Source organism: Bos javanicus, chromosome 12, assembly GCF_032452875.1.
Source record: "Bos javanicus breed banteng chromosome 12, ARS-OSU_banteng_1.0, whole genome shotgun sequence".
Classification (NCBI taxonomy): Eukaryota; Metazoa; Chordata; class Mammalia; order Artiodactyla; family Bovidae; genus Bos; species Bos javanicus.
The window spans coordinates 34,139,380-34,158,857 of NC_083879.1; the positions used below are offsets into that span (position 1 = coordinate 34,139,380).

The following is a 19,478-nucleotide window of genomic DNA, read 5'->3' on the forward strand; positions in this document are numbered from 1 at the left end:
ACTGCTACATAGCATTCCCAATTCTTCCCCAAGTCCAGTCTCAGCCCTGGTTTGCTCATTCATCCATCAAGGCAATTGTTAAATAAATAAATACCTCCCGTATCCTCACTGCTCCGGATTCTGGGGACACGATTGACAGACACAGTCTTCTGGCGTTTACAATCCTGTAGGAAAGCCAATCCTGTTGACACCCAGTAAGTGTAAAGTTACAACTAACAAGTCCTCTGAGTGTGGTGCTGAGTGCTGTGAGCCTGTCATTGGGTTTGATGTAGCCAGAGAACTGGGGAGGGCTTCTTGGAGGAAGTGATATTTACTGAACAACTGAAGGATGAGTAGAGGCCATGGAAGAGTGAGGACATCGTGTGCAGAGATCTTGAGGCGTGAGGAAGCATGCAGGTGTGCTCTGCACGCGTGAGACGTGTAGAAGCAGAAACTGTGTGGGGTGATGTGAGGCTGCAGGTACAGACAAGGACCGACCGCCCAAGCCCTGTGACCCACTGGGCGGTTCTGTCTTTATACCAAGGTCACTGGGGCTGTGGAAGGGTTTTAAACAGAGGTGAGTTGGGGAGGCGGTGACGTGATCCACTTATGATGTGAGAAGGTCACTCTGGCCTCATGATACAGAAGGGGTTAGAGAGAAGCAGGGGTTCCTGGTCTGGACGTTCCCATCTGTAGGACTCTGGCTGAATTCTCTTTGCTGACCTGGTTGCTGATTATTCTCAGGGAGTCTTGTCTAGGAGGTTTAGCCGATCATCCTGACTTGAGACTCAGTAAGACCTGCAGGTGTCTGATCCTGGGGAACTCCTGAGGGTCGGAGGGGAGGTCCCTCCTACCAGGCATGGAGGCCAGTGCTCTCTTGGTCGCTGCTCCTGACTCTCTGGTGAGGATGGTGTTTCTTGGGGATGTTCACAGGCTGTTTCTAATAAATCACAAAATCAACCTGTATCCCAACCAGCGTCTCTCTGAAGATGCTAAGATGTTTGGATAAAGACCCATCAGCTTTTCTTGCTTCAGGATTGATCTATAGATACCACTGTCTCCAAAACAGAAAAGACACCAGAAATAGAAGTAATTGAATTAAAATATTCATTAACACTAGACTGAAGAAGATTGAGAATTCTGAAAATCTTGCTTCTTGTGTTCCTTACCTTCAAGTTTTGGATCTAAATCCAAAACCCTTTTAGCACCAAGTTTACCTTTGCCCTCTACCCATCTCCCTCCTTTGACTGATCAGATCAAATCAGTCGCTCAGTCGTGTCCGACTCTTTGCGACCCCATGAATCGCAGCACGCCAAGCACTTAGAATAAGATTCTGTCACTCACCCTGGTAAGTTTTGTTGTTATGAGCAAACAACTTGGGGCATTGCAGCAGATTGGAAAGCTTTCTGCTGTGGGATAAATGGACAGTGACGAGATTAATTAAGTACCTTATCAGAAACTAAGGTGAAGGATTAGACGTGCTGCTCGACCCCAGTCACTCACCTCACTGCCGTGGCATGTCTCCTCGCTGTCTCAAATTGTGTCAAATGCCCCAGAGGCCCACTGTCACCCTGCAGATGCAGAGAGGGGCAGGAGGGGAAGTCAGGGTTGCCGTGTGCATCAGCACCTGGGGATTTGAGCCCCGTCGGCCCTGGGATCCATTAGCTCTGATGAGCCATATGTCATCTCAGAGGGGAGCTGCCCCTCAAATTTGCAATTAGATCTGGGACTTGGCCGACGACCTTGATGTCACGGAACATCAATCACACTGGGAAGTGGCTCGTACAATATACCGTGAACCATTTCCATATACCGTGTACCATGTACCACGTACTGGTATACTGTGCACTGTGTACCATGTAACACATGCCAAGGAGCCCGAGTCGTCTTCTGGTTTCTGTGGGGCTCAGGGTCCAAGGCACCGGTCAGCTTTGCACTTGGCTTTGTGCTCTGGCGGGCTGTATTGGCGGGTCTCATGTCTCTAAGTCTTGTCTCCCTCCAGAGAGTAGACCAGCCTCTTGAGGGCTGGATAGCCAGCTCCAGCACCCCTCCTAGTGTCTCCTGGAAACATCCTTGCCGCCCCCTTCAGTTCTCCAACACCCCCTCTGTCATCTGCCAGCCCCCAGGACGTTAAGGAGGGAAAGTCCTAGTTCTAGATAAAGAGGAGTAAATTTGGTTTTACTCATTTTTTCCTATTATAGCCTTGGTGCTGTGCTAAGTACTGTGATAATAAAAATGAATGAAAACATCAGTTACTCTGTGTGCTCCTTTATGCTCTTGCCATTGTACTGGCTGGCATGGTGATTTGACTTGTTTCAAGTGAATCTATCCATAAGGTAGACACCACTGTGTTGTTGTTGGTTTTTTTTTGGACATGAAGTTAAGGAATGCGTTAGTCATACAAAGTTCACTAATCGTCTGTAGAAGACCTGTCTCTTGTTTTATTTTATTCTTTTGTTCTACTTTATCCCCAGTCCCCGCCCATGAACCTTTCTCTCCCATCCTGTAAGCAACCTCTCCTCTCCAGCGTGCTCAGCACATGTCCTTAGATACCTCTTTGAAAAATAGGAAGAAAAAGAAAAATAGGGTGTTGTTCCATGTATCAGAGAAGGCAATGGCACCCCACTCCAGTACTCTTGCCTGGAGAATCCCAGGGACAGGGGAGCCTGGTGGGCTGCCATCTATGGGGTCGCACAGAGTCGGACACAACTGAAGCGACTTAGCAGCAGCAGCAGCAGATCCATGTATGTAGACAGTTTCAGTCGACATCATTATTATTGTGCTGTGAATCTCATCCTGTGACTAAATTCTTGGAAAACAGCATGCTGTGTTTGCTGTGTTAACACAGCCCCACAGCACCCCAGCTTCTTCCTCTGTCTGCTTCTCAGCCGTTGCCCAGGTAAACCCCAGGTTGCTGGCCATGAACACTCCTAGATCACCTGGCCTTGTGCCAGGGCTGGTGCTCACTGGGGTTTACGGGTCAGAGGTTGTGTGCTCATCTGTCTTCACTGAGCGCCACCACAGCACCCTCAGCCAGCCCCACCATCTGTGCATTATTGGGTGGGCATCTAGAACAGTAACAATCTTAAGGTCACTGCTGTTTGTCGAGCACCTGCTGTCTGCCAAGCTCCGTGGCAGCTGCTTCACATGCAGTATCCAAAATACCTGCAGTTTTACGAGGCGTGCACGAGCATCAGCTGACAGGTGAGGACAGACATACAGAAAGGCTAAGCTCCTCCCCTGGGACACGCAGCTCTCCCTCCACAGGGCAGGGTTTGAGCTGATGTCAGGCCCTGGTGCTGGGCTCAGTGGGGTTTGAAAACCAGGGATTAGTGGTGTGCTAGATCTGTTCTATTGAAACAGCATGACTAGCTGTTATTAGGGAGTGGCTACATTGATGGGGAAGTCACCTTGGGATGCCCAACAATCTTGGCAGAGTTTTGCCCAGATAGTGGGTGCTCAGAGAACCATGGACATGTTTATGCTCAACTGCAATAGGCTTCCCTGGTAAAGAATCTGCCTGTAATGCAAGAGACCCGGTTTGATCCCTGGATCAGAAAGATCCCCCAAAGAAGGGAATGGCTACCCACTCCAGTATTCTTGCCTGGAGAATTCCATGGACAGAGAAGCCTGATGGGCTATGACTAGTCCATGGGATGGCAAAGAGTCAGATATGGCTGAGTGACTTTGAATTTAAAAAAAAAAAAAAAAGTGGAAATAAAACTGAGATCTTTGCATTACTCTCACATACATGCAACAGCACTAAAACTAAAAACTTAGCCTTTAAAAATTGTGAACCACTGTGTTGGTACATCTGACACTTATAAAACATTGTACATTAACTATACATCAATAAAAAATTTTTTTTAACTGATCAGTGGTCTCAGTATGGAAAGGCTGTATTTTCTGGAGACCTGTTTAATTTATAAGAATAACAGTTTCATACAATTTGTTCTCAGGGCTTCAGAGAATAAATCTAAATGCCTAATGATTGTAATTGCCCAAGCCTCTGAATGAAGGTGGACCCAAAATTACAGCTTCTACTTGGTGAAAACTAATCTGTTTGATAAGAAATGTCACAGCTGCCAAGACTGATGAGGCAGTTTCTCCAGCCTCAGGACGCTTCCAATCCAGAGAGAAAGGCATCAGTGAATAATCTGGGGACCGAGCAAGTTCTGCACCAGCAGATGGAGAGCTTCCAAGGAACAAGACAGAGACAGGCACCCAGCAGGAAACCCGGGGGACAGGCGACAGCTCCCGGCATCTGGCAAAGGGTACCTGGCCTGGGTGCCAGCTCAGCTCTGCCTCCCTGGGCAGCGAGAGCCCCGGACCACAGACCACAAGCATGCAATAGGGTCAAAGCGGAATATGCCTGACTGGGCCAAGGGCGCCTGGCCCTCTGGGACCAAGCAGCCAAGGTTGGCGCCAGCCTTAGGGGGATGATGATGTCCTGTCTGCTCTTGTCGTCTGCTCAAAGAATAATATCCCAGGTGTCAGGGGAGCTCACTCATTAATCAGAGTGGATTAAAACTCTGCTTCCCTCTGGTCTCTCCTGCACAGGCTGCTTAGGAATTCGGGAGTTGCTTCCTGGCTTGAAAAACCAAATTCAGCCCAGTGCTGATGCTTGGGCTACAGACTGCTTCTACTCACTGCTTTAGAGCTTTATTAAGTTCTAACTGCTCCTCTCCTGGCCGCTCCACCCTCCTCCCTGGCCCAGCAGCCTTGTCCCGAGTGCACATAACTTCCTGACACTTTCTGTAAAGTGGGGCTGGGATCTGATGAAGGATTTCAGGGGCTTCCACAGCAACATGGGGTCATCAGTGCAGTTTACAAGAGTCCACAGCACTGTGCCCACCATTTGGGTTGTCTGCTCAGAAAACTGAAGGTTCTGGTTGATTTCCATTTAAGAAACATCTTTCTCCCACTCCTTCTGCTTCTTGGAAAGAGAGAGAGATATGGGGTGGGGTGGAGTAGGGAGAGGGAGGGAAGAAGAAAGAGAGAGAGAAAGAAGAAAGGATGGTGGTGGGGAAGAACTGTGCCTGGAATTGTAATGAGCTCACAGACCTGTTCCTAATTGTCTCTGTAACTTAGCAACATGCTGGATGAAAGAAGAAAGGAGGGAACAGTTTCAATTCACTGGTAGGATGTGGGTGGAAACAAGGGAACAGAGCACCAGGCACCCAGGTACAATAAAGAGGCGTGCAGTTCGGCTGCTTTTGAGAAACCATGGGGGCGCGGAGCTGGTGCACGGGGGATGGAGGAGTTGCTCACAAGGATACCTTACAGTTGGTGGAATGCCCAGGAAGGGAATCTGCATCCTCCTCTGTGCTTCTAAACATGTGCAGCAGCCATGGGCCTCCTAACAGTGGGTTCTGGGGCCCCGGAACCCTGACCTGACCCCTGGCCCTCTGACACCTCCTTCCTCATCCCGGTCTGATCAGTCTCCAAGTCCTGAGTCTCTGCTTAGCTTGGTTCCTGTCGATTTCTTAAATGCATTGAAGGACTATCTCCTTCCTTGGAGACTTCATGGAAATTGCTGGCTTATTGTTCTTATGGGAAGAAATGCAATCCACAGTTCTTTAGCTGGAGATGAATTTCTGATCACCTAGGGCCTGTTGGTGGTCAGTTCAAGAGTTGTCACGGTCAGGTTTCAAATGATTTTGAACACCACCCTAAAACCAAGAGATGTGACTGATTTCCAGTGGAGAAGTCACATGAAGGTGGGAGGAAGCTGAGCTTGACCACAATTTATGAGAAAAAAGTTTGGGGATTTTGTTAAATTGGAATTAAGTATAAAACCCAGAGACTCTGATTCTAAGAATGGGTCAGATTCCCACCCAGTTACACTTATGTAAACATCTCTGGACCTGCACCTGTTTTCCATTCTAAACCTACATGTGGCAGCTGCCTTGCTAGGTCTAAATGGGGTCTTACACACACACATCCGCTTTGTGAATGGGATGTGATGTTGATGGAACTTCCACTTCTGTAACTCCAGTCTCGTCTCTGTTCCAACGATCAGAATCGTGTGTCTAACTCTATTGACATCTCCGCCTGGATGTCCCAACAGCCTCAACATCAGCTGTCGGAAGCGAACTTACATCCGCAGGAGCGTGAGCTCTGCTGTCTCCTCTCTTTCTGTAATGGTATCACCACCCCAGCCTCAACCTGACACCTCCTCCCTCACCCCCATCCAATCAGTTTGCAAGTCCTACTGAGTCTCTGCTTGCCCTGATTCCTGTCGATTCCTTAAACGCATTGAAGGACTATCTCCAGGCTTTTTATAAGGAACTCTCTGTATGTTGGGTCATGCTTTCAGCACTCCAGCAGATGGTTTACATCTCTACCTTAGCCACCTCTCCCTGCTTGTACGCAGTCTGTCAGCCAGAGATGAGAGATTAGACCTTCTAGGACTCTGCTGCGACACACAGCCCTGCACATGTGTGTGTCCTTCTAGATTCTCCATAACATGTCACAGCTTTACAAAGCCTCCTATAGACATCACATTCCCCAGAATTTCCATTTTTTTGTTCAGCTTCTTGTTAATCTCAGTGGTTTTACCACCTCAAGGGGCCACCATGTTAAACACTTGCCACAGTTTGTGTTTGATACATGCCCTGGGGATACAGCTTCTTCTGCCAAAGTTGCTTTGAATGAGACCGAATAAATGCAAACCCAGAGAATGGAGCCTTTCAGGGAGCTTCCATGGCACCATTCTGCTGCTAGGTTTTCCTGTGGCTGTTAGCTCCCAAGGCTACCGTGGAGGTGAGGTTGGATGGGGACAAGACAAGCTGAGACACCACAGAGCTCACTGCTCCTACTGAGATTCAGTCATATTCCTTGAATAAATACTTTAGAAATTGTGAACCTTCTATTTGCAGTCTTCTAAAAAGGGAGTTTTGGACAAATTTGTCCATTTCTTATTGTTTTTATGGAGGTCTTTGAAGGCCCTTACCCCACTATTCTGCAAGTTGCTTCTCCAATACTGACCTTTTTAAAGAGCTCTTTAGAGACTATGCCTTTCCTCGAGCAGGAAATCATAGTCCTGTGGTGTTTGGGGCACTGGGCAGTCCTAGAAGGGAGGCAGTTTTAGGAAGGGGATGCTTAGGCCCTCTGGGAAGAGTTAAAGCATTAGGTGTTTGTTTCATGTATTTATCTCATCCCCAGTAGACTTTTTTTTTTTTTCTATTTTTTTTTAAATTTTATTTTATTTTTAAACTTTACATAATTGTATTAGTTTTGCCAAATATCAAAATGAATCCGCCACCGGTATACATGTGTTCCCCATCCTGAACCCTCCTCCCTCCTCCCTCCCCATACCATCCCTCTGGGTCGTCCCAGTGCTCTAGCCCCAAGAATCCAGTATCGTGCATCGAATCCCAGTAGACTTTTATTACTTCCTTGCTATTGAATGATTCTAATCAGTATTACCTGAATGATAAGATTGTGGTTTAGATTTTCAAAGTAGATGAGCCAATGAGAGGCAGAAGTTTTAAAATAGTGTTGAGGTCTCTCACTTTCTGAAATGGCCTACAGTCTGTGCAAGGGGTATCTCTCTAAATAAATCTGCTTCTTTGAGAAACAAATCTATCACTTTGTCTCTCATGAAACTTTTTCTATGACAAGATGCATGACCCACCAGGAAGGACCATGAGTGATTGGCCGGAGAAATTAACATGCTTATAGGGAAGACTAGCAAGAGTTAGGAAGATGGTTTAAAGAAGCCAAGAAAAGAAGGAAGAGTTAGAACTGCATGACAGAAAACACCCAGGAAGCAGAGGTTGTAACAGTTAAGAAAGGAGAGAGGAATTTAGTATCTGGTTTGTGTTTCACTCTTGTGCTTATTGGAATATTAAGTTGCTTATGAGAAGAAACTAGGAATTCCATGAAGTTCTTAGAGGGTGGTTGTCATACTTTAGAGTGTATAAAATTCTGGTAGGGTGACGACTAAAAATCAAATCCCATGTCCTAGATGTTGATTTATTGGTACAGGGAAAGACCCAGGAAGCTGCATGGTAACAAGCACAGTTTGTGTGTTCACGCAGTCCCGTAAGTACTACGACCACAACCTGGCTCCTCTGTATGTCTGTCCTGTATTTTAATGTTCTAGACTCTGGTTCTTAAAGCAGGTAGGCTTTTCCTAAAATTGTAACATTTAAAAAAGTTTAAAGTGTTTAAAAGAAACCTCTCTTATAGTTTCCTCCTGGCCACCAAGCCAAAGCTCCTCTTGCTTCTCTGTGACGTGGCCTCTTTCCACCACTGTTCCATTTAGCAGAAGAGAAGTCAACCAGACCTCAAAGAGCATTTGGGCCAGACTTTCTGCTGTCTTTAGGATATATCTGAAATGTGCGCAGACTTTGCATTTCTGTTGCAGCCATTTAGCAACTTTTCCTTCTGAGGTCCATCTCATTTTGGGGTAGTCATGTTACCTGATTATGGACCTAGATCACTAACTACAAGGTCTCTTTTAAAATTGGCAAATTGCTGTAGTGTTTTTGCATCTCCAGTGGCTCAGAACAGTGGATCCTGGTGAATAGACAGCGAATTACAGCATTTCTGACTTTCATGCAATTCAGGAAGGATGAATAGCTGAGTGAACCCAAAGATGCTTATTTTCACTCTTTATAAACTATATTACAAAACTAGGCTCAGTCATGAAGAGAAACGTCAGATTCGCACTGGAGTCTTCCAGTGGGGCAGCAGTTTTCTTTTATAATAAAAGAAAAAAAGATTTAAAGGAACCTAGGAGTACCTCATCAGAGCACTGTGCCTCTGACAAGATAATTTCTCCTGATTTACGATCTTTCCATTTCCTGGCCAAGCCATTTTACTAAGTGACATGTGTGTCCCCCACTGCATTAACATTTAAGAAGATTACACTCGGTTCACTCTAAGGTACCAACCTGCTCTCTAAAGGAGAGAAAAGCGACTTTCCGTTTGCTCCTGCTGTCAGCTCATGCACTTCGTTTTCAGACGATTCTGCTTTTCTGCAACTCACGTGTCTGGAAAAGCGCTGCTGACGGCAGGTTCTCAGCCCTCCCTCTGTAAACTCTCTCCAGGAGAGCATGCAGTGTGTAGAATTCCTCCCGTGGTGCTGGTAGGATGTTCTGCTGGAGACACACAGAGAGATGACTGATTCTATTCAACCCTCTCGAATAGTCATTTATGGGATGTCCTTGGTGGTCCGGTGGTTAAGAATCTGCTTGCCAGTGCAGGGGACATGAGCTCGATCCCTGGTCCCAGAAGATCCCACATGAAGAGGGAGCAACTAAGCCCGTGCGCCACAGCTCCTGAAACCTGCCTGCCCTAGAGCCTGTGCTCTGCAACAAGAGAAGTCACCAAAATAAGCCTGAGCACCGCGACGAAGGGTAGCCCCCACTCACCAGAACTAGAGAAAGCCCATGTGCAGCAACAAGACCCAGCACAGCCAAAAATAAATAAATAGAGTCACTTACAAAACCTGAGCCCCGGAGAATGCATCCCCTGGAGAAGAATGAGAGAGTTGCAGAACTGCAGGGAGCAAAGCTGGGGATGAACTTTGATTTTTCAAATCCCCCAGTTCTGCTTTCTCTTCAAAAGCCTCTGTCTAGTCCAGGACAGAGTTCTGTTTTCCCCAGAGCTCCCTGTCTGTGCTACCCACACTTCTCACCTTTGCTGATAAGATTCACCCTCCTGCCGAGGGCCGCTAGTGTTTGAGCTGGTGTTTGGATGGTAATTTAAAGGGTACATTTGTGCTTTCTCTTGATATAAATTTCCACTGGACTTCACAGCATTGAGAAGGGGAAAGCATCTATTTGGTGTGACCAGTGGCATCGCAGCGTCATTACTGAGACCCATGGCCACCATTCGAGGGCACGAGTGACATGAAATGAAGACTCACCTGACTCTTTCAAGGGAAATCCACGTCCCTGTGGGCACCTGGGAGAACCCGCAGCAGGTGAGGCCTGACTTTTGGTGCCTCTGCTGCTCTGTGTGGCCGTGGCCCCTCAGGTTGCCCCTCACTTGGGGCCCTGGGCTCCCGTGCACACTCGCTGTACAGCTGCTGCCCCCGTGGGCCAGTGCCCCTTACCACAGAGCCACCCCCGCCCACGGCTCCCTTCTGTTCCTTGGATTAATCTGATGTCCTTTCACATTTTAAAAGCCGTTTTTTCTCTGGCTGTCATATTACACGCCTATTAGAAAATCTTCAAGAATACAAAGAAATCCATTGCTGACTATGAACATCTGACTCTCGTTTGCCTGCTGAAACTGCCCTTGCTTCTCCCCGCAATCTCTTCTCTTCTTCACCCCTCTTTCCTTCCTTTTTCTCGTCTATTCCTTTCTTCTGCACCCCTTTCTCTACTCACACTCACAAACACACAGGGTTTTCAAAAAATGCTCTCACAGTTGACACATTGTGACATCACGATGAATATATATTCAGTCTCTTCTGGCCCCCTTTCCTGGCTCACAGCTTCTGAAACCCAAACCTCTGTAGAGTTTTTGTTTGTTTGTTTTGGTAGCTAACGAGATGACCTGTGACTGGGGTATCCTGGGGAGCCTCAGAATGGGGACTGGTCACCAGGGGAAACCATCTGACTGAGGGTTAGAACATCAACTCCACACCAGACCTCCAGGGAGAAGAGAGGGACTGGAGTTGAGTTAACCACTAACGGCCATTGATTTATCAGTCCTGCCCGGTAACGAGGCCACCATGTAAATGTCTAAGGTATGGAGTTTGGAGAGTTTCCAGTTTGGCGGGGCTGCCGGGAGAGGGGTGAACACAGAGGGTGGGGCTGAGAGCTCTGCATCCCTGCCCTGTGTCTTGCCCTGTGTTCTTGTCCATCCAGCTATTTCTGATTATTTATAAATAAAGCGGGAATGCCCTGAGTAGACCATGTTCCTGAGTTCTGTGAGCTGTTCTAGCCAATGACTGAAGCTGAGGGGGTGGGAGGGGAGTTTAGGAGCCTCCAGTCTATCAACAAAAGCACAGGTGACAGCCTGCACTCAGTGGGGTGTAGTCTTGTGAGACGGAGCCTGTGAACAGTGAGGTCTGTGCTCACTCCAAATGGACAGTGTCAGAACTGAATAGAGTTTCAGACACCCAGCTAATGCTGGGAAGCGGTCAGCATGGGGAAACCCCAGGGGTAGTTACGGAGGGCAGAGGAGGAGATGGGCTTCTGTTACACACCACTCATCACGGGTGTGCCATTAGCGTCCTCTGCTTTGATAAGTGCGTGCCTGGGTATGTTTGTGCTAAGGCGCTTCAGTCGTGTCCAACTCTATGCAACCCTATGGACCGTAGCCCGCCAGGGTCCTCTGTCCGTGGGATTCTTCAGGCAAGAATACTAGAACAGGTGCCATTTCCTCCTCTTAGGGGATCTTCCTGACCCAGGGATCGAACCCACGTCTCCTGCATTGGCAGGTGGGTTCCTTACCTCCAGCACCGCCTGGGAAGCCCAAGTAGTTGTTCTCAATTGCAGAACCCCTGCTGCACTTGAATTCTTTTCATGTTGAAGTGCCTACCCATGATTTGTTTATTATTTGCTGCCAATTTAATTTTTTTGTTTCTATAACCCTGTTTAATACTTCTATGTATTCAGTTCAGTTCAGTTGCTCAGTCGTGTCCGACTCCTGGCAACCCCATGAATGGCAGCACACCAGGCCTGCCTGTCCATCACTAACTCCCGGAGTTTACTCAAACTCATGTCCATCGAGTCGGTGATGCCATCCAGCCATCTCATCCTCTGTCGTCCCCTTCTCCTCCTGCCCCAATCCTCCCAGCATCAGAGTCTTTTCCAATGAGTCAACTCTTCGCATGAGGTGGCCAAAGTATTGGAGTTTCAGCTTTACCATCAGTCCTTCCAAAGAACACCCAGGACTGATCTCCTTCAGAATGGACTGGTTGGATCTCCTTGCAGTCCAAGGGACTCTCAAGAGTCTTCTCCAACACCACTGTGTATTAAGGTACTCTATTTTTTTATTGTGGTAAAAAACACATATTAATATAAGTGGGAATTTACTATCTTGGCCTCTTCAAGTGTGCAGCACAGTGCTGTCAGCCGTGTACACACTGTGACACAGCAGAGCTCTGGGACTTCCCATCTTATAAACCTGAAAGTCTACACCCACAGAAAACCAGCCCATCCCCTCTCTCCCCAGCCCCTGGTAACCACATCCCCGCTGCCTGTCTCTGAGTCTGACTTCTTCAATACTTCATAGAAGTGGAATCATACCACATTTGTCTTTTTATGATAGGCTTATTTCACTTAATACGTCCTCAGAGTACATCCATGTGGTGGCATATGACAAGATTTCCTTCTTTTTTAAGGCTGAGCAATATTCCACCGCATGGCTGTGCCCCGTTTTATTTGTCCATTCATCCGTCGATGGGCATTTGGGTTGTTTCCACTTCTTGGCTGCTGTTAACAGAGCTGCATTGTACATGGGAGTGGAAACACCTCTGTGAGATCCTGGTTTTGATTTTTTTGTATACATACCCAGAGTGCCGATGCCATTCCGTTTTTAATTTTTTGACGAATCTCCACCACTTTTGCAGTGGCTGCAGCATTTTGCAGTCTCATGAAGGGCGCACAGGTTTCCCTTTCCTTGGCATCGTCACCAACACTGTCGTTTCTTGTCGTTTTGATGATGGCCATTCTAACTGGTATGACGTGAGGTCTCACTGTACTTTAGATGTGTGTTTCCCTAATGATTAGTGATTTCGAGCATCTTTTTACATGCTTTTGGGCTTTTGTTTATCTTCTTTGGAGAAATATTTAAATCCACTCATTTTTAAATCAAGCTATTTTTTTTTTTTATTGTTGAGTTGTAGGCGTTCTTTATACATTCTGGATATTAACCCCTTATCAAATAAATGACTTTCAAATGTTTTCTCCCTAACTAAGCTGCCTTGTCACTCTGTTCATTTACCACACAGGTTTTTCCCCAGCTTTATTTAGATTAGTTGATGTATAAAATTTGTAAGTTTAAAGTGTACAGCATGATGATTTGATATATGTTGTTGTTGATCAGTCACTAAGTCGTGTCTGACTCCTTGTGACCCCATGGGCTGCAGCACTCCAGGCTTCCCCATCCTTCGCTATCTCCTCAGAGTTTGCTCAAACTCAAGTCCATTGAGTCTGTGATGCCATCCAACCATCTCATCCTCTGTTGCCCCCTTAATATATTGTTAAATAATTACCTCAATAAGATTAGTTAACAGATGATTGCCATCTTGTATGTGGTGATAATTTTTAACAACTATTCTCTTAATAACTTTCAAGTATACAGAATAGTGTTACAACTGTAGTCATTATCTATTCATTAGATTCCTCAGAACTTACTCATCTTATAACTGGAATTCTGTACCCTTTGACCACCTTCCCCCATTAGTATCAGCCATTTAAATATACTTTCTGTCCCTTTCTCTTTTCCTTCTGAGACTCCTGTAGTAACATATATTGTTTCTTTGGATGGTGTCCCATGAGTCTTACAGGCTTCCTCATTTGTGTTTCATTCTTTCTTCTCCTCTGACTGCATAAGTCCACATTACCTGCCTTCCAGATCACTGCTTCTTTCTTCTGCTCAGTCATGTCTGCTTGCACAGCTCTCCATTGAATTCTTCAGTTTGGCCATTATATTCTTCAGCTCTAGGAATCTGTTTGTTTTATTTTGATGTTTCTATTTTTCATTTTGTTCTTATATTACTTTCTAAATTTCATTTGGTTGTCTGTGTGTTCTTGTAGTTTACTAAATTTCTATAAAAGGATTATTCTGAATTCTTCATCAGAGAGTCTATAGATCTCCATTTCTTCAGAATCAGTTATTGGAGCTTTATTGGTTTTGTTTGGTGCTGTCATGGTTGTCTGATCTTTTGTGATCCTTCATTCCTTGTGTTGGTATCTGTGTACATATATAATTGTATAAGTAAATATATGCATACATTACACATGTACTGTACATTGTATATACATATCCAACAAAATTGGTAAAAAGAGATATTTCCCAATGGCAGGAAACATGCTTCCAAAGGTAAATGTCAGCTCAGCATCACTTTCAGAGCCCTTCCAGGCAGGGGCAGAGCAAAGGTCTTTCTGCCCCACCATGTTCTCTCCTTGGACCTGGGGTTGGCAAGGCTCTGCCCACACACAATTGAGAAAGAGGCAGTGTTTGGGTGGATCAGCTGAGTGCCTGTCTGGAGCCCTGAAGCCACGCTCTATGCCCCAGGACTGAGTGCCCTGGGCAGCCATCATGCACACAAGCCCGGTACCTGCTCAGGATCAGAGGAAGCAGTGTGTTTCCTTCTCCCAGAATCAGCACTTGCTGCCATCGCCCCTGTGTTCTCACATTGTCCGGAGACCTGGGCCACAGAAAAGGCTTTCTTTACCCCTTTTAACTCATGCCTCCTCCCAGCACCTGAATAAATGCAGGGGCTACATTTCTGGCATCACGTGAAAGACCACAGGCTCAGAGAAACGGGCCCATGAGTTCTCCAGGTGGGATTCAGGCGTGGCGTCTGAGGGGCAGGGAGGAAGGGTGGAGGAGGATTGAGATAAGGGTTCCTTGTGGAGAAGCCCATTCTCAAGCATACATCCCTTTACAGAAATTTTCATCCTTTTTTGCAGACACAGCACTGTCTCCAGAACTGCCATCTCCTCAGTCCTGTGGGGAGAAAATACCAAAGGCGACCCCTTGACCCACGTGGCTGCGGGCCCAGTGTGGACTTCTGGTTTTTAGCTGAGGAGGAGTTGCTGCATGTGGGGCTGACTCCAGCACTTCTCAGCGATCACTTCATTTGTTTTCTGCAGCCTTTCAAATTTCAGTGGCCTTAAATAATCCTGCTGTATTTAAAAAGAACACACTGGAAGTGACCCTCTGTCTTAGGTCAGCTCTGCGTCAGCGGGTCCTCCACTTGCTCCTGATTTTCTCCAACAGCAAGAACACTCGCCACCTTACTCACAAAGCACAGAGCAGTCTCTTTAACAAAGACTTTTCATTCTAGAGTCTAACTAGATGTGATAGAGTTGAAGTTGATTATCTAATCGGATAGAATCTAAAAGTTCAGTTTATCAAAAAAAAAAAGTAAGTATATCCATAGACTTTTAAGCAATCTGTTACTCTACTTAACACTTGCAGAAAGTTTTAAGGTAGTTTAAAAAGTGCAACACAGTTCTGCTTTAGAACATGCCAAGTCCTTGATTATTGCCAGCTTTTCTACACTATTTAGGTTGTCAAATGTCACTGAATTTATGATTATTTCCAAATAAGTTTTATACCATGCTTATAGCATAAACAAGGACAGCATCAATAATAGTGGCCGTGTGATGGTCATCGGCTCTGGGGCCGCCCCAGGCCACCCCCACACTCAGCCTGACGCAAGAGGGATGGGAGGTGGGGTTCCGTGTAAGCACCTTGTTTTAGAAATGCCTGTCCTCCTAAAGACGATTCCTGCAAATCACTTGTGCTGAATTGAATTGAAATTGAAATTAGCTGCTGAGGTCCAAGTGAAGTCTAACCTGGGTGGATCAAGAACATTTCTTTTTTTTTTTTTTAAAGATAGAATTTTATTTTCTTTATTTTGGGGGCCACGCCACATGGCTTGTGAGATCTTAGTTCTCTGATCGCAGGCCCTTGGCAGTAAAAGCACAGAGTGCTAACCACTAGACCGCCAGGAATTCCCATACAACTTTTCTGATTTCAACTGCATCTCAGGCATAGACAGCTTTGGTGATAAATCTGATGCTCCAGAAGAATGTTGTCGCCCAGAAGCTCTCGCTTCAATGTGATTTTCACCAGGACTTTACTGGTTTTTCTGAGAGGTAATAAGTGTAGATACAAAGGGCTGGGTCCTCCAGGTGCTAGAAATGTCCCCACCGAGGCCTGGGGACAGATGTGTCCTGTTTTTGTTTAATCTATGCCCTCATTGAAAATTTTTTATATAGAGCGGACACCTTACCATTTCATTGTAAAGACGCTATTATGCATCTTAAGAGATAAAGATCTAAAAGAAAATACGTAACCGTAATGCTATCTTATTCTAAATGAAATTGACACTGAAAAATAAGTTGTATTTTACTGTGTGTCATGTATACTTCAGTTTATAAAGAGAGAGAGAAAAATGGACAGGATCAGAAGTTATTTTGGGGAGAGAGGAGAGGATAGAAAAGGAGTGAGGGAAAGGAAGGGGGTGGGAGGAAAAGGGGGGCTCTGCAGGTGTAGCCCCTGCACCTCCTTCTCTGTCTGTAGGTGGGAGCCTAGTTCTTCCTGCTTGGGGTTCTTGGGGGAGATTAAATGAGACAGTGCAACAAGCACTTGGTCCAGTACCTGCTGTATATCATGGGCTCAATAAATGGTAGCTGTTATTAATATTATTAACTATAGTTTATCCTTTATAGTTTTAAATAAAAGATTGAAAATAATGATAACCACCATTCACCATTTGCAGTCTCTTTGAGCTATTTTTATAAAAACAAAAGCCTTTTGGTGATGTCGTTGCTGATGCCCCGGGAGAAGAAAGCAGGTCATTGTTGGTGGCCTCAAGCTGGCCACACACACAGGTCTATTGACCTTGCACAGCTGGGCGGCCTGGAGCCCAGGACAGAGCTGGGTGCGCGGTGGGACGCGTTGCCAGGCACTGTCCTGGGAGCCCAGCACTTTGCTGCCTGCCCGCCTCCACCGCCCCCAGCAGCTGAGTGGACAGAAGAGTCAGTCCTGTCCCTAGTCCCTGGGCTCAGATGTGTACTGAGTGTGAATGAATTCTTAGGAGACCTTCTAACTGTTGTCAAGGTCCAGACTCTGGAGTCACATTCAGCTTGAATCCCACAAGGCCCGCTTAGCCATGGCTCCTTGGGCAAGTTGCTTGGCCTCTTTGTGCTTCAGTTGTTAATGTATCTTTAAGATAAAGATAATAATGGTGCCTATCTCACAGATTTTTATAAGAATTGAAAGAGTTCATAATCCATAGAATATTTGGCATTGTGTACTGTGTTTGCCATTCTTATATTTTCTGTACAGCAGGTACTATGGGTAATGGAAGATATAAATGTTGTGTTTTTAATGGTTTATAAAGGAAATCACTTATTTGAAACCACTGGAGACCAATATTAAGTGAGCGTGAAGTTGTCCAGCACATGTGTAAATGCTAAGGCGATTCCAGTGAGGAAAGGGCCCTGTGGGGCAAACAGTCTTGTTTTGAGTAGTATAAGAAGCAAATGGGGCCTTTTTAAGAAAGGGGTGTTTGATGTCTGACAAAAAGGGCCAGTTGATTTCACTTGATCTTAATTTAAAGGATCTGCTTCCATTAGCCTATAAAATGAAGAATTCAACTCATTCAGTTTTTAAAATATGTTCTAATTTGACCATTCTGAAAACAGGCATGTATCCAGCAGTCCTTACAACACTTTCCCTTAAATACACATATGAAGGAAAACTGTTTTATATAAACATGTGTATTTGAGCATCCTTGTCTTCATGGATAGGCGTCAGGCACAGGGACGATTGTTTCTTGGAAAGAAAAGACTTCATTTTCATCTACTCCTGTTTTCACTCATGGTGACAGTGCTGGGAGCCTGGGGAAGGCAAGCGTTAGATAAAGGTGTGTGGTCTGTGGACCAGGAGTCCAGCTGGATCAAGGCTCAGTGATGTACAACAGTGCTTTGCGCTTAGAACATATTCAGAAACCTGGTTTTAATATAGTAATTTGCTAGTTAATTACTGTTTGTAAATATCGGTACGCTTCCTCTGCTCAAGTCCTAATTTCCTGGCCTGGCTCTGACCCGCTTCTCCAGCTCCGTTTCTGTCCACTCCCCACCATCAGCCTGTTGGCAACGACATGCTGTGCTGTGCATACCCTGTCAGGCCTGCACACCTGGTACTTCCTGTCTTTTTTCTACTATGATGTTGCCTTTGTGTCTCTTCCTCACAAACTCACAGATGTCATTTTAAAAGCTTCTTACTTGTCATCTTCTCTGCTCACACTTGTTTGCTCCCAGGCAGGAATTGCTGGTCCTCTGAATTCCCACAAAACATTATCTGTCCCTTCTTTAAGGTACTAACCGGATGGTTACAATGTTTTTACATGTCTTCTGCTCCGGGATGGGAGGCATTGTGGGATCTCCAGCACTAAGCACAGTGTGAGTAAAGTCAGTGCGTGTGGAAGCTCAGTAATATGGAAACTCAATAAATATATGATGAGGGAGCACTGGTTATTCAGTTCAGTTCAGTCGCTCAGTCGTGTCCAACTCTGCAACCCCATGAATCGCAGCACGTCAAGCCTCCCTGTCCATCACCAACTCCCGGAGTTCACTGAGACTCACGTCCATTGAGTCAGTGATGCCATCCAGCCATCTCATCCTCTGTCATCCCCTTCTCCTCTTGTCCCCAATCCCTCCCAGCATCAGAGTCTTTTCCAATGAGTCAACTCTTCCAATGAAGTGGCCTAAGTACTGGAGTTTCAGCTTTAGTATCATTCCTTCCAAAGAAATCCCAGGGCTGATCTCCTTCAGAATGGACTTGTTGGATCTCCTTGCAGTCCAAGGGACCCTCAAGAGTATTCTCCAATACCACAGTTCAAAAGCATCAATTCTTCGGTGCTCAGCCTTCTTCACAGTCCAACTCTCACATCCATACATGACCACAGGAAAAACCATAGCCTTGACTAGACGAATCTTTGTTGGCAAAGTAATGTCCCTGCTTTTGAATATGCTATCTAGGTTGGTCATAACTTTCCTTCCAAAGAATAAGCGTCTTTTAATTTCATGGCTGCAGTCACCATCTGCAGTGATTTTGGAGCCCCCAAAAATAAAGTCTGACACTGTTCCCACTGTTTGCCCATCTATTTCCCATGAAGTGATGGGACCGGATGCCATGATCTTCGTTTTCTGAATGTTGAGCTTCAAGCCAACTTTTTCACTCTCCTCTTTCACTTTCATCAAGAGGCTTTTTAGTTCCTCTTCCCTTTCTGCCATAAGGGTGGTGTTATCTGTATATCTGAGGTTATTGATATTTCTCCCAGCAATCTTGATTCCAGCTTGTGTTTCTTCCAGTCCATCGTTTCTCATGATGTACTCTGCATATAAGTTAAATAAACAGGGTGACAATATACAGCCTTGACGAACTCCTTTTCCTATTTGGAACCAGTCTGTTGTTCCATGTCCAGTTCTAACTGTTGCTTCCTGACTTGCATACAGATTTCTCAAGAGGCAGGTCAGGTGGTCTGGTATTCCCATCTCTTGAAGAATTTTCCACAGTTTATTGTGATCCACACAGTCAAAGGCTTTGGCATAGTCAATAAAGCAGAAATAGACGTTTTTTCTGGAACTCTCTTGCTTTTTCCATGATCCAGCAGATGTTGGCAATTTGGTCTCTGGTTCCTCTGCCTTTTCTAAAACCAGCTTAAATATCAGGAAGTTCACGGTTCACATATTGCTGAAGCCTGGCTTGGAGAATTTTGAGCATTACTTTACTAGCGTGTGAGATGAGTGCAACTGTGCGGTAGTTTGAGCATTCTTTGGCATTGC

At 45.7% G+C, this 19,478-nt stretch overlaps 1 protein-coding gene and 1 long non-coding RNA gene across 2 annotated transcripts in view; one reads left to right on the forward strand and one right to left on the reverse strand.

Moving 5' to 3' along the window:
* SPATA13 (spermatogenesis associated 13) overlaps positions 1-19,478 on the forward strand; it is a 289,978-nt gene that overhangs the window by 118,159 nt on the left and 152,341 nt on the right. The gene's annotated exons all lie outside the window — the stretch shown is intronic.
* On the reverse strand, positions 6,339-10,576 carry LOC133258404 (uncharacterized). The gene is made up of 3 exons (XR_009740007.1): positions 9,860-10,576; positions 8,883-9,089; positions 6,339-7,051 (listed from the first exon to the last, which is right to left on the reverse strand). It is a non-coding gene; the product is annotated as an uncharacterized LOC133258404 (long non-coding RNA).